The sequence below is a fragment of the Lontra canadensis genome, unplaced genomic scaffold, assembly GCF_010015895.1.
Source record: "Lontra canadensis isolate GAN:19392208 unplaced genomic scaffold, GSC_riverotter_1.0 scaffold57, whole genome shotgun sequence".
In the NCBI taxonomy this organism is placed as follows: domain Eukaryota; kingdom Metazoa; phylum Chordata; class Mammalia; order Carnivora; family Mustelidae; genus Lontra; species Lontra canadensis.
In genome coordinates this window covers 5,044,788-5,056,522 of record NW_022631051.1, presented here as the reverse complement: position 1 = coordinate 5,056,522, position 11,735 = coordinate 5,044,788, and positions in this window count along the sequence as shown.

Below are 11,735 nucleotides of genomic sequence, written 5' to 3'. Positions count from 1 at the left end.
CCAGAGGCCGCTCCAGCACCTGCTACACACAGCTGGCCCCTCGCCAGACTCCCAATGCCAGAGTTCAGTGGACCTATTTCGAACTTTACAGACATGGAGCCCTTTGGTGTGTTTCTTTTTGTATCCTGTTTCTTTTGTTCATGTTAATGTTTATGAGTTAATGTTAATGAAATATATGTAAATGAGTTTATGAGTCTGTGTTCCATAGAACACCTCGTTCTATGGAACTCTATTTCATTCTCTTTCCTTGCTCCATAGAATTCATTTTAGGACGTCCACGGTCTACCTATTTATTCTGCTGTTTGCAGTCACTTCGATGGTTTATGTTTGGGACTATTAAGAACAACACTGTTGTGAACATTCTTTGCTGTGCATGTGTCATGCAGTTTTGCTGGCTGTTACTTTAGGAGATTGTGCAGAATTGGTTCCGCAATGGCCCAACCGAATCATACTCCCACCAAAGTGTATGAGTGTTTCTGTCCCTCCGACCCATGGCATTGTTCTTGCTATTTAAATTTAAAAAAGCAACCTGAGTTCCAATAAGCACCCACAGGTCCGCACAGCATACACACAGCACTTAAAGTTTGCTTTGAACTTACTGCTCTCTTCTTTCCCTCTCTGTAGGGCCAATAGAATCAGTACGTGTTTTAAAAAGATATTTAGGGTTAGGACGTTGGGAGATGGAGAGAAGTGAGTTGGGGGAAATCGGAGGGGGAGACAAACCATGAGAGACTGCGGACTCAGAAACAAACTGAGGGTTTTGGAGGGGAGGCGGGTAGAGGGTTGGGTGAGCCTGGTGGTGGGTATTTAAGAGGGCACATATCGCATGGAGCACTGGGTATGATGCATAAACAATGAATCTTGGAACATTGAAAAAAATTTTTTTAATTTAAAAAATAATAGAAAGATATTTAGGGGCGCCTGGGTGGCTCAGTGGTTAAGCGTCTGCCTTCAGCTCACGTCATGATCCCAGGGTCCTGGTAACTAGTCCCACATTGGGCTCCCTGCTCAGCGGGGAGCCTCTTTCTCCTTCTCCCTCTCTGGCTCTCTCTCTCTGGCTCTCTCTCTCTCTCTGTGTCAAATAAATAAAATCTTAAAAAAAAAAGAGAGAGAGAGAGATTTGAATTCCTAGGTTTGGAAGGACAGTTGTCATTGAAATGTGCTATTCTGTAGGGTCGTTGTTTTAAATTATGAGGTCATGGACTCCTTTGAGAATAAAACCTAAGTCCTTCCCCTCTCTAAAATGCATTTATGCACAAATGCCCAGAAAATTCTACCTGACCTTCTGAGGAGACTTACAACTGCCCGCAGACCTTTCGTTCCCGACTTCCAGATCAAGGACTCCCTCACAAAGCACTGACTTGAGCGGAGTAACTGTTCGCAAGAGATCTTCCAGTTCTTATTTCCAGCCTTTTCATTCTCTCCCTGCCCCTCCCTTATTTCCAGCAGAGAAAAGTTCCAACTTCCTACTTTGAAGAAGTCCCACCTCGTTTCAAAGAGACCAGGGCCTGTCCCCTGCGTGCACACTTGCCTCGGGAGAGCTGCGTTTCTTCTCCCTTGTGGGCAATCTCTTCATCACCCTGCTGCCCGAGCTCTTTCAGACTGTGGGGCCCATAATGCCAACTCACACACACACACTTCGTGCCCCAGCCTGACTCCCCCCACCCCCCACCAAGCTGCCGGCTCTCTCTCTCCTCTTCACCTCCAGTTTCCAAGATGGAAACCTTATTCCCCCATATCCACATTTCCGGGAGAAAAACATGGCAAAAACGTCACGTAGTCCCGAGACCCCTGAATCCCTGCTTCCTGAGAATCATCCAGAACTCTGATGCCTGGCTCCATCCCAGTCAAGTTAAATCCAGGTCTCAGGCCGAGGTCAGGCACTGGTGTATCTTCCAAGTTTCCTGGGGGTGATTCTGACACTCAGAGCAGGCTGAGAACCAGCTGTAGAGGCCAAAGGCATGAATATAAAAAATGTTTTGTCCATAACTATAGAAGAACCATGTTGGTGTGAAATGGAAGAGGGAATGAGTATTTCTGGAAAACCTAGAGAAGATTCATCTGCACTGGTCCATTAAATTCAGAATATGTGGATGAATGAAGCCCTTTCCACGTGCCATTCAGACCCCCTTTTAGCCAAGGACAGAGACAAAAATGGAGGTCTTCAATCTCCCACTGGCTTATTGTTTCTTCTTTTTAAAAATATTTTATTTCTTTGACTGATAGAGATCAGAAGTAGGCAGAGAGGCAGGCAGAGAGAGGTGGGGAAGCAGGCTCCCCATTGAGCAGAGAGCCCGATGCGGGGCTCGATCCCAGGACCCTGAGATCATGACCTGAGCCAAAGGCAGAGGCTTAACCCACTGAGCCACCCAGGCACCCCTTCCCTTAGGCTTAACCCACTGAGCCGCCCAGGTACCCCTTCCCTTAGGGGACGCCTGCCTGCTGCTCTGTCTGCTTGTGATCTCTTCTCTCTGTCAAATAAATAAATAAAATCTTAAAAATAAAATGACAAGTTAAACTAAGAGTTTCTGAAAGAACTGTGGTCCTCCTCAATGTTTTTCTCTGTCTGTGGGACTCTTACATTTTTTGTCAAGTGTCATTATTACACTATACTAACTTAATTTTCTTCTTTTTCCAAATTCTAACACAAGTGGCTTTCCTGGCTGTTATATAATGTAACTTGAAAATATTTAATCTTGTGCTTATTTTTTAGCATTATTTTAAAATGTTTTTTTCTGGGGAAAAAAACCCACAATAAAATAAAATAAAATAGAACATTTTTTAGTAGGAAGCCAGAGAGGAGACTCTCTCCCTCCATGTATTAAGTCCTTGTTCAGAACCACAGATAAGACTATGGGGTTGATTTGAATCAGAAAAGCTTTTTGCTCTTTTAATTTCTCAGTATTTCACTTTCTCATTTTCTTTCTTTTCTCCCATTTTCCTAAGTTACAGGACGGGCTGTCCTAGGGAACCCGCTTTTTACTAGCACGTACCTTTGGATGCTTCCTAAGCCTCTTGGTGCCATCATGCCTGAGTTCTTCCACTTTGAATATATCTTCCACTTTGAAGATAATAATGGTACTTACCTCTTTCCCATTTATCTATTTGCTTTACTTTTTAAATTAAAAAAAATCTTATTTATTTATTAGGGAAAGAGAGAGCACAAGCAGGGGAAGGAACAGAGGGAGACGGACACACAGACTCCACGCTGAACACAAAGCCTAACATGGGGCTCGATCTCATGACCCTAAGATCATGACCTGAGCCAAAATCAAGAGTCAACTCTTAAGCCACGCAGGCACCTTGTGTCTACTTGGTTTAACATGCAAGTATTTCTGTACCAGAGATACTGTTGTAGTCACGTTAGAAATACCAGCACACTGAATCCTTAACAGGGTTGTGGAGATTACATGAATAAAGTCATAGCCCAGTACAGGGAGCAGAGGGCATCATTATCCTCCATCTGCTCATTCATTTCCTTCCTCTGGATCTTTGTAACCTCTGCTCACACCTGTGAAACCGGACTCCTCTCTGCCATTATATGTGTGTACGCTCTACATGAGGGCTTAGCACTTTCCCGAACATCTCCTGCTTGAATGAGACCTAGATTTTTCTGTTTGCTTGTGATCTACTTAGAACTGAGGTAAATGTCCTTTTAGAAGCATCACTGCTAGGGGAAGGCAGAGTGAGACCACCAGGCCTCCTGGTTGAGCAGAGGCTTTGAAGGATGTGTAGGAGTTTTCCATCTAAGGGAACAGGAAGAGGAGGTGAGGTGACAGGAAATGGTATGGCCTATGTTTGAGGAGTGGTGAGGATGCCAGTGTGATGGAGAGTCCAGGAGATGAAGTCAGAGATGAACATATTTCCAGAAATGGGGAAGTTTACAGAGAGTGGAAGCTTGCCTATGGCAAGCTGGCCATGGAGAACCTTTGGTTCCAATCAAGCTTCATTTCTCTAGGACATTCCATTAAATATCTATCTATATATCTATATATATCTATATATATCTATATATATATCTTTATTGAACTCTAATTCACATATGAAGAATTTGTTCATGTAAAGTATATGATTCAGTATCTTTGAGTGTATCATAGAATTGTGCAACCATCACCATAACCTTAAGTTTAGAACACTTTCCTCACCACCCAGGGAAATCTCATACAGCCAGCAGTCATTCCCTATCCTCCACCCTCACTCTAGCCTCTGGCAACCATGGATCTACTTTCTGTCTCTATGGATTTGCCTAATGTGGACATTTCATATGAATGGGATGACACAGTATGTAGATCTTTTGGGGCTGGCTTCTTTCACTTAGTGTAATGTTTTCTAGGCTTATCCATGTTGTTGCATCTATTTCTTTTATGGTTGAATAATATTCTTTTTTTTTTAAAGATTTTATTTATTTATTTGTCAGAGAGAGAGAGAGAGACAGTGAGAGAGTGAACACAAGCATGGGGAGTGAGAGAGGGAGAAGCAGGCTTCCCACTGAGCAGGAGCAGAGAGCCTGATGCGGAGCTCGATCCCAGGATCCTGGGATCATGACCTGAGCCGAAGGCAGATGCTTCATGACTGAGTCACCAGGCACCGCAGTAATATTCCTCTTAAAGGTAGGTAATATTTTGTTTATCTGTTCTTCAGTTGCTGGACATTTGGTTTGTTTCTGGTTTCGGCTATTGTGAATATTGCTGCTATGAACATTCACATACAAGTTTTTATGTGGACATCTTTTCATTTCTTTTAGGTATATATCCAAGGGAGTAGAATTGCTTGGTCATAGGGTAACTCTATGTTTAACCTTCTGAGGAGCTGTCTAACTTTCTCCCAAGCAGCAGCACCATTTAATGTTGCTGACATCATTGCACGAGGGTTCCTATTTTTCCACATCCTTGCCAACACTTGGTCTTGTGTGTCTTTTTGATGGTAGCCATCCATATGGAGGTAAAATGGCTTTTCATTATGGTTTTGATTTTCATTTCCCTAAGAATCAATGATGTTGAGTATTTTTTCATACACTCATTGGTCATTTGTATATTTTCTTTGGATAAATGTCTATTCAAATCCTTCCCCCATTGTAAACTGGGTTATTTGTCTTTTCATTGTTCAATTGCCAGAGTTCTTTATGTATTTTGGATACAAATACTTTATCAGATATGATTTGCAAATATTGTGATACAGACAGAAGTGGATGTACGAATGTTTCATGGATGTACGAATGTGATACAGACAGAAGTGGATGTACGAATGTTTCATGGATGTACGAATGTTTTTTCACTTCCTTGATAGCATTGTTTGCAGCACAAATTTTTAAATTTTGATGAAATCTAAAATAATCTATTTTTTTCTCCTGTTGCTTGTGCTTTTTTGTTGTTGCTGTTGTTAAGAATTTTATTTACTTATTTGAGGGAAAAAGGAAGTGAGGGAAAGAGGGAGTGAGGGAGAGAGCAGGGACAGAGGGAGAGGAAGAAGCAGACTCCCCACTGACCAGGGAGCTGGATGTGGGGCTGGATCCCAGGACCCTGGGATCTTGACCTGAGCCAAAGGCAATCGCTTAACTGACTGAGCCACCCAGGTACCCCTGTTGAATATGCTTTTGCTGCCATATCTGAAGCCACTACTACCAAAGGTCATAAAGATTTACTCCTAAGTCATATTCTAAGAGTTTTGTAGTTTTAGTTCTTAGATTTAGGTCTGTGGTCCATTTTAAGTTCATTTTTGTGCCTGGTGTGAGGTAAGGGGTCCCGAACCTTCTGGATATTCCATCTTAATCAAGAATTGGAGTTTCTATTACCAAATGAAAAACGTTTTAGATTTTGGACTACCGCACTTAGATTTCAGTGTGGCAACTTGGGCTCATTATCCTTGAGAGAAGTAACAAAAAATAACAAATTACTGTCTTTTGCGGCAAAAACAAAATAAAACCCTGATCTCTTAATTTGCTACATATTTGCTTCTCTTCCCGTCTTTAGTTCTCTCTTTCAAAATCCTTACCTTTTGTTTATTCCCCTTTTCTCCCCAACTCATTTGCTGTGTTGTAATATTACAAGCACATTCAAATATTAGGAAACACACACACACACACATCCCTTGTATAAAAGGGACTGCGTAAGATCAATCACAGATATGAGAATGATTTTGTAAGTTCAGTACAAATTCAAATACTGTACTCTCCAAATCACTCATATTTGATTTACCCCTCCACCCCCTTAACAATGCCCAGTCCACGGGGAACAGTGGATGAACGCTCACTGTCCTCATAGTGGCTCCGGCTCAAGCAGCAAGTGGGGGTAGAGGAGACCCCTGACGGCTGGATGGGTCTGGGAAAGGTCCTGTCTCTGAGCTGGCACATGAGTGGGCATAGCAGGCTGCCACAGATAAGGTCTTGACCTCTAGGAAGCACTGTTGTTTTCATCCACTGCTTTGTGTCCACAACGTTTATGCATAATCTCATCTCATCTATACGACACGCTGCACAGTAGGTCCATCACCCACCCAGCTGTCTTTCTGACTCTCGGGTGAACAATTGGGGCTACAAGGAAGGCAGATCCCTCTCCTAGGCTTTCGGGTCCTTGTGTGGCCATTCGCCTGTCCCTTGCCTCTGTCCTCTGCTGGCCCAGCCCCTCTGGGTCATTCCTGCTCCAAAGCGCATCCCAGCACCTGTTCCCAGAGCTGTTCTCTCAGCAACCCCTCCTTTGCCATCAGTCCTTTTCCTATGACGACCTTGGCTTTTCCTCATGCCACTTGGTACCTCCTTGGTCTGCTCACTGCTTTCGGAAGACCGGCCCATGAGGCATGGACCCTCCACTGCCTCCACAGAGCCTCACCCACTCCCCACCTCCCGGCCCATATCTGGGCACTGGCAGGTGCTCACAGAAGTGCTGTTTAAGATCATTAACTAGTTAGTTGCTTTCTTGGGTATAAGACATACATATATATAGCTATACATATATATAACTAACATTAACTACTTAGCTGCTTTCCTGGTTATAAGACACACATATATATAGCTAACGTATATATAAGGCATACATATATAGAGCTATACATATATATAACCAACATTAACTAGTTAGTTGCTTTCCTGGTTATAAGACATACATATGTATAGCCTCTCTTTGGACAAGTATGAAGCAGCTTCTTCCTTGAATTCCAACTGTCCCTCAGGGAGCCTTGGGCGTGGGTGTGGCCCCTGGTGTTGAAACCAGGCTGTGCTCAGGAGGGGACAAATCAGGACAAGGAGCCAAGGAGCCACAGATGGGGAGGGCATGGCAGTCATTCATCCAGGAGACAGAGAGGGAACACGTGATGGGTAACAGCTAGCCTGGCAGACCTTAGTGTGGGCTCCTGAACCTCACACTCCTGTCCACGTCTTGGACAGAACCTCTCACACCTGCTGCAAGTGTGTGGGGTTTGGGGGGCAGAGGGTTGAGGGTCTTGAAGCCAGATCATGTCCTAGCCCAGCCACCCCTGGCCCTGGGGCTGGACAAACCCCAAGATCTGTGTGTTCGTGGGTCCCCAGATCTAATCAGAATACGAAAAGTGCCCATCTTGAAGGCTGTTGTAGGAATTAAGTCATTTCATACATGCAATGTGCTTAGGATAGCACCTAGTAGCTTACCATGTTAGTGAAGTGTTAGTACACTAAGAGGAGCAGGAGGAAGGCGGGGGAGCCCAGTGATAGAGAATGCGTGCAGCTGCCGGGCTCTACTGTGCCCACCCTGGAACCCCGTGCTTTGCATACAGCTGGAGCACAGACTCTCCCGACATAAGTCCCTGAGCCAACTGGCACACCACTGGGGTGGAGAAAGGAGCCGCCGTCGCCAAACCCACAGAATGAAGACTTAGCCTGCAGACAGGAGCCCTGGGATTCCTTTTGTCCTGGCACACTCTCCCCCACTCCCTTTTAAATTAACATGACTAAACTGGGAATCCAAGGCCTTTGTCCTCTCAATCCGTCTCAAGTTCAATGCTCCCCGGCAGGCTCTTTGGGAACTTGGTGAAAAGAAAGGTGGTCAGAGCAAAGCAACCACCCAGCCTTGCAGAGGTACAATTCAGTTATTATTATTATTTTAAATCCTGTTGCAAACAAAAACACTTTGCAGCCTCCTGCTTAAGGAAATGGTTGTGTTTAACAGCTTAAACAGGTTCCCAAGGGCTCAGTCCTCAGGATGTCAGGTGGGTGGTACGGGGCCCCAGCACCTTCATTCTCCCTCAACGGATTAGCTTTCCATCCCCGGGGCAAGCTCACCCAGAGCCCAGCTGCGAATGCAAATTTATAATGAGAAAGGGTGCCGCCTTCAATCTCTATCAGCCAGCGGGAGCCAGTTTCCTAGGTGACGGGCTAGTTTTCCTGGGTAAATTCACAGGGATGGGAAGAAGGTAAAAAATTAGTAAAAAAAAAAAAAAAAATGAACCTGAGCAATGAACTAACCCTTTTCACTCATAAAGGCTGACCTCCAGCAATCACTGGGAATCGTGGACTGTATTTTAACACGTTCTACCTCCCTAATCCTTCTTTCCACCAATACCATCAATTACAGGTTTGATTGTTCACCAATTTATTATTCAATTTGTAGTCGTAGGTTTAAAAAAAAGCACAACTGCACTTTGTGTTTTCACAAATGAGTTTCATTTGCTTTCTGTGTAACAATTAATGCTAAACTGTCAAGTTACTATAGGACAATGAGGCTTGCGTGAGCATAAAGACTTCTCTTTCCCTGCCTTAGAATTACAGAGAATTCTTTCCTTCTCCTTCCTCTCTCTTTTTCTTGCCAGATATATTTATTGTCTGCATACATTCATTGAATGTTTGCTTTGGCTGAGGCACTCATTTTACAAAGACTGACATGTCCCCTGCCCTCCTTCATCACCTAGTTGGGGACACAGGCACAAAAAGTAATTACAACCCCCATGTCAAGCAGTTTTCACCAGCCGGTGGAGTCAAGAAGGTCACTGTAAGGTTATCCCCAATTCCTGTCCTTGCCCCCACCTCCACACAGAGCCTGGCACCCCACAGCGTTTCCTCCTCTCCCCTGTGGCCGGAAGCTAAAGCGGGAGAAAGGAACAAATCACTGAGTGAATGAAAACATAAATGCAGTCCAATCAAGTATGTCTTTTTTTTATTTTTTTTTTTTAAGATTTTATGGGGCGTGTGGGTGGCGCAGTGGGTTAAAGCCGCTGCCTTCGGCTCAGGTCATGATCCCAGGGTCCTGGGATCGAGCCCCGCATCGGGCTCTCTGCTCAGCAGGGAGCCTGCTTCCTCCTCTCTCTCTGCCTGCCTCTCTGCCTGCTTGTGATCTCTGTTTGTCAAATAAATAAAATCTTTTTTTTAAAGATTTAAAAAAGATTCTTTAAAAAAAAGATTTTATTTATTTATTTGACAGAGAGAGAGATCACAAGCAGGCAGAGAGGCAGGCAGAGAGAAAGGGAAGCAGGCTCCCTGCTGAGCAGAGAGCGGATGCGGGTCTCGATCCCAGAACCCTGGGATCATGACCTGAGCCGAAGGCAGCGGCTTTAACCTTAACACTGAGCCACCCAGGCGCCGAAATAAATAAAATCTTTGGAAAAAAAATAAAAAAGATTTTATTTGACACAGAAGAGAGAGAGCACAAGAAGGGGAGCGGCAGGCAAAGGGAGAGGGAGAAGCAGGCTCCCCGCTGAGCAGGGAGCCTGATGTGGGACTCGATCTCAGGACCCCAGGATCACGACTCAATCCAAAGGCAGATGCTTAAAAACACCCAGGCGTCCCAGGTATGTCTTGATATAGGCATGAATGTGTTCCTGCAAACTGGTTCCATTTATTTGAGAGTGCATGCTTGAAAATTCAGAGAGCGAGCTTTCTATTTAAAGGAATCTAAAATTAATTAATTAATTAGTTAAAGCAATCTGACAGTGACTCATTTGGCAAAGCAAGGAAATTACCAACATTTTGTAATGACCCCGATTAACCAACTTGATTTCGTTTGCAGTTTCACATCCGGATTTTTCTTAGAGTGCACCGTTCTCATGATAGCCCCAAGAATTCTCCAGGAAGCCATGAGGATCTGAGACAGCAGGAGCCCAGCGATGCCCCAAGGAGTCTGCCCTGGTTGCTCTCTCCACTGGCTGATCTAGCCTGTGCCCCGAAGGGGGTTGGGAGGAGCTCTTGGGAGCACTCACAGGTGGGAGAGCTTGAGGCTCTGGGTCCGGTTCCCGCAAAATCACCCTTAGGTTTCCTTGGATGCTTTACGGTCATCTTTGACGAGCCTCCATATAACCCATTAGAAATCCGTGGAAGCTAAGGGCCTGCTTCAGTTTCCCAAGAAGGCTGCTTGGCCCGAGGAGGGTGGGACAGAAGCAGAGACGGGGGAGGGGGGAACCACTGAGGTTTTGTGGGGGCTCTGGATTGGCAGGAATGGTACCAGCCTCCCTGCCGCTGGACCTGGCTTCCAGGGCACGGGCTGTTCTCTGTGGCGCCAAATGGGCAAAATTGGTTTTGTTTTGTTTTTAAAGATTTTACTCATTTATTTGAGAGACAGAGAGAATGAGAGAGAGAGAGCCCAGGAGAGGGGCAAGTCAGAGGGAGAAGCAGACTTCCCCACGGAGCAGGGAGCCCTGGCAGGACTCGATCCTGGGACGTGACCTGAGCTCAACTGACTGAGCCACCCAGTGCCGGAGATGGGGGGAATGTGAACACCCCCAGCCGGCATCTGTCCCCGGAAGTCCACACAGAAGCTGTGTCCTCCTTACAATCTCGTTTTCTCGATGGCTGGAGATAGAGGCTGGAGGAAGTTCAGGGCGTCTTCCAAACCCACGGTCAGGGAAGTGGGAAACTTAGAGCTAAAATCAAAATCCATTCAAACTCAGGAGGGTCCTTTCTGAGGGACAGTCAGTGGACGTTATGAGCTGAGCTGGCTTTTTGGTGTCCCCAGACAGGTGAGCTGCGTCACCGCCGGCCACCCTGTCTCCAGCCGCCGCTGCTTTTATTTACAGGCTGTGAGGAAAGGGCCTCTGGGTCTGAACATGGCTATTAATATCAGCATCATTAGTAGCTCAGTCACAGGAGGCAAAGAAGAAGGTCTTTTTTACTTCATGATCTAGAAGTGCCCAGACAACCGTCGGATCAATAGCGATTTTTATCTCCAGGTCAGACTGGCGGCAGCTGAGGCCACGCAGGCCCAGCTCAGGGGCAGCTGCTCCCTCCCCAGCTCCCTCTCTGGGACTTGTCCTGGTGACATTGACATCTTTTGTTACAAAGTGGTTTATAAATGATTGTGGAGCCCTCCATGTCGTTTTTCCAGCTACTTCGCAAAGAAGCACTGGAGAGAGAAAATTCCACGGGGCTCATAGGAACCCTTCCCTGGGAAGACTGAGCTATTCATGTCGTTTGAGAGCAGCAAGATGTAGAAAATACAATAAAAACTGCCCGTGAGAGAACATCTGTATGGATTTCTCCCCTCCCATTTCTTCTTTTGAAGATTTTATTTATTTAACACACAGAGAGATCACAAGTAGGCAGAGAGAAAGGGGGAAGCAGGATGCAGGGCTCTATCTCAGGGCCCTGAGATCATGACCTGAGCAGAAGGCAGAGCCTTAACCGGCAGAGCCTTAACCCACTGAGCCACTCAGGTGCCCCTACCCCTCCGGCTTCTTAGGAGTTCTTCTCTTCTCCCTGCCCCCAGCCAAATTCCATCAGAGGACACTAAGACCAGGTGGAGACCATTCTTTCAGCTTAAGGCAGTCGGTCCGGGCTTTTG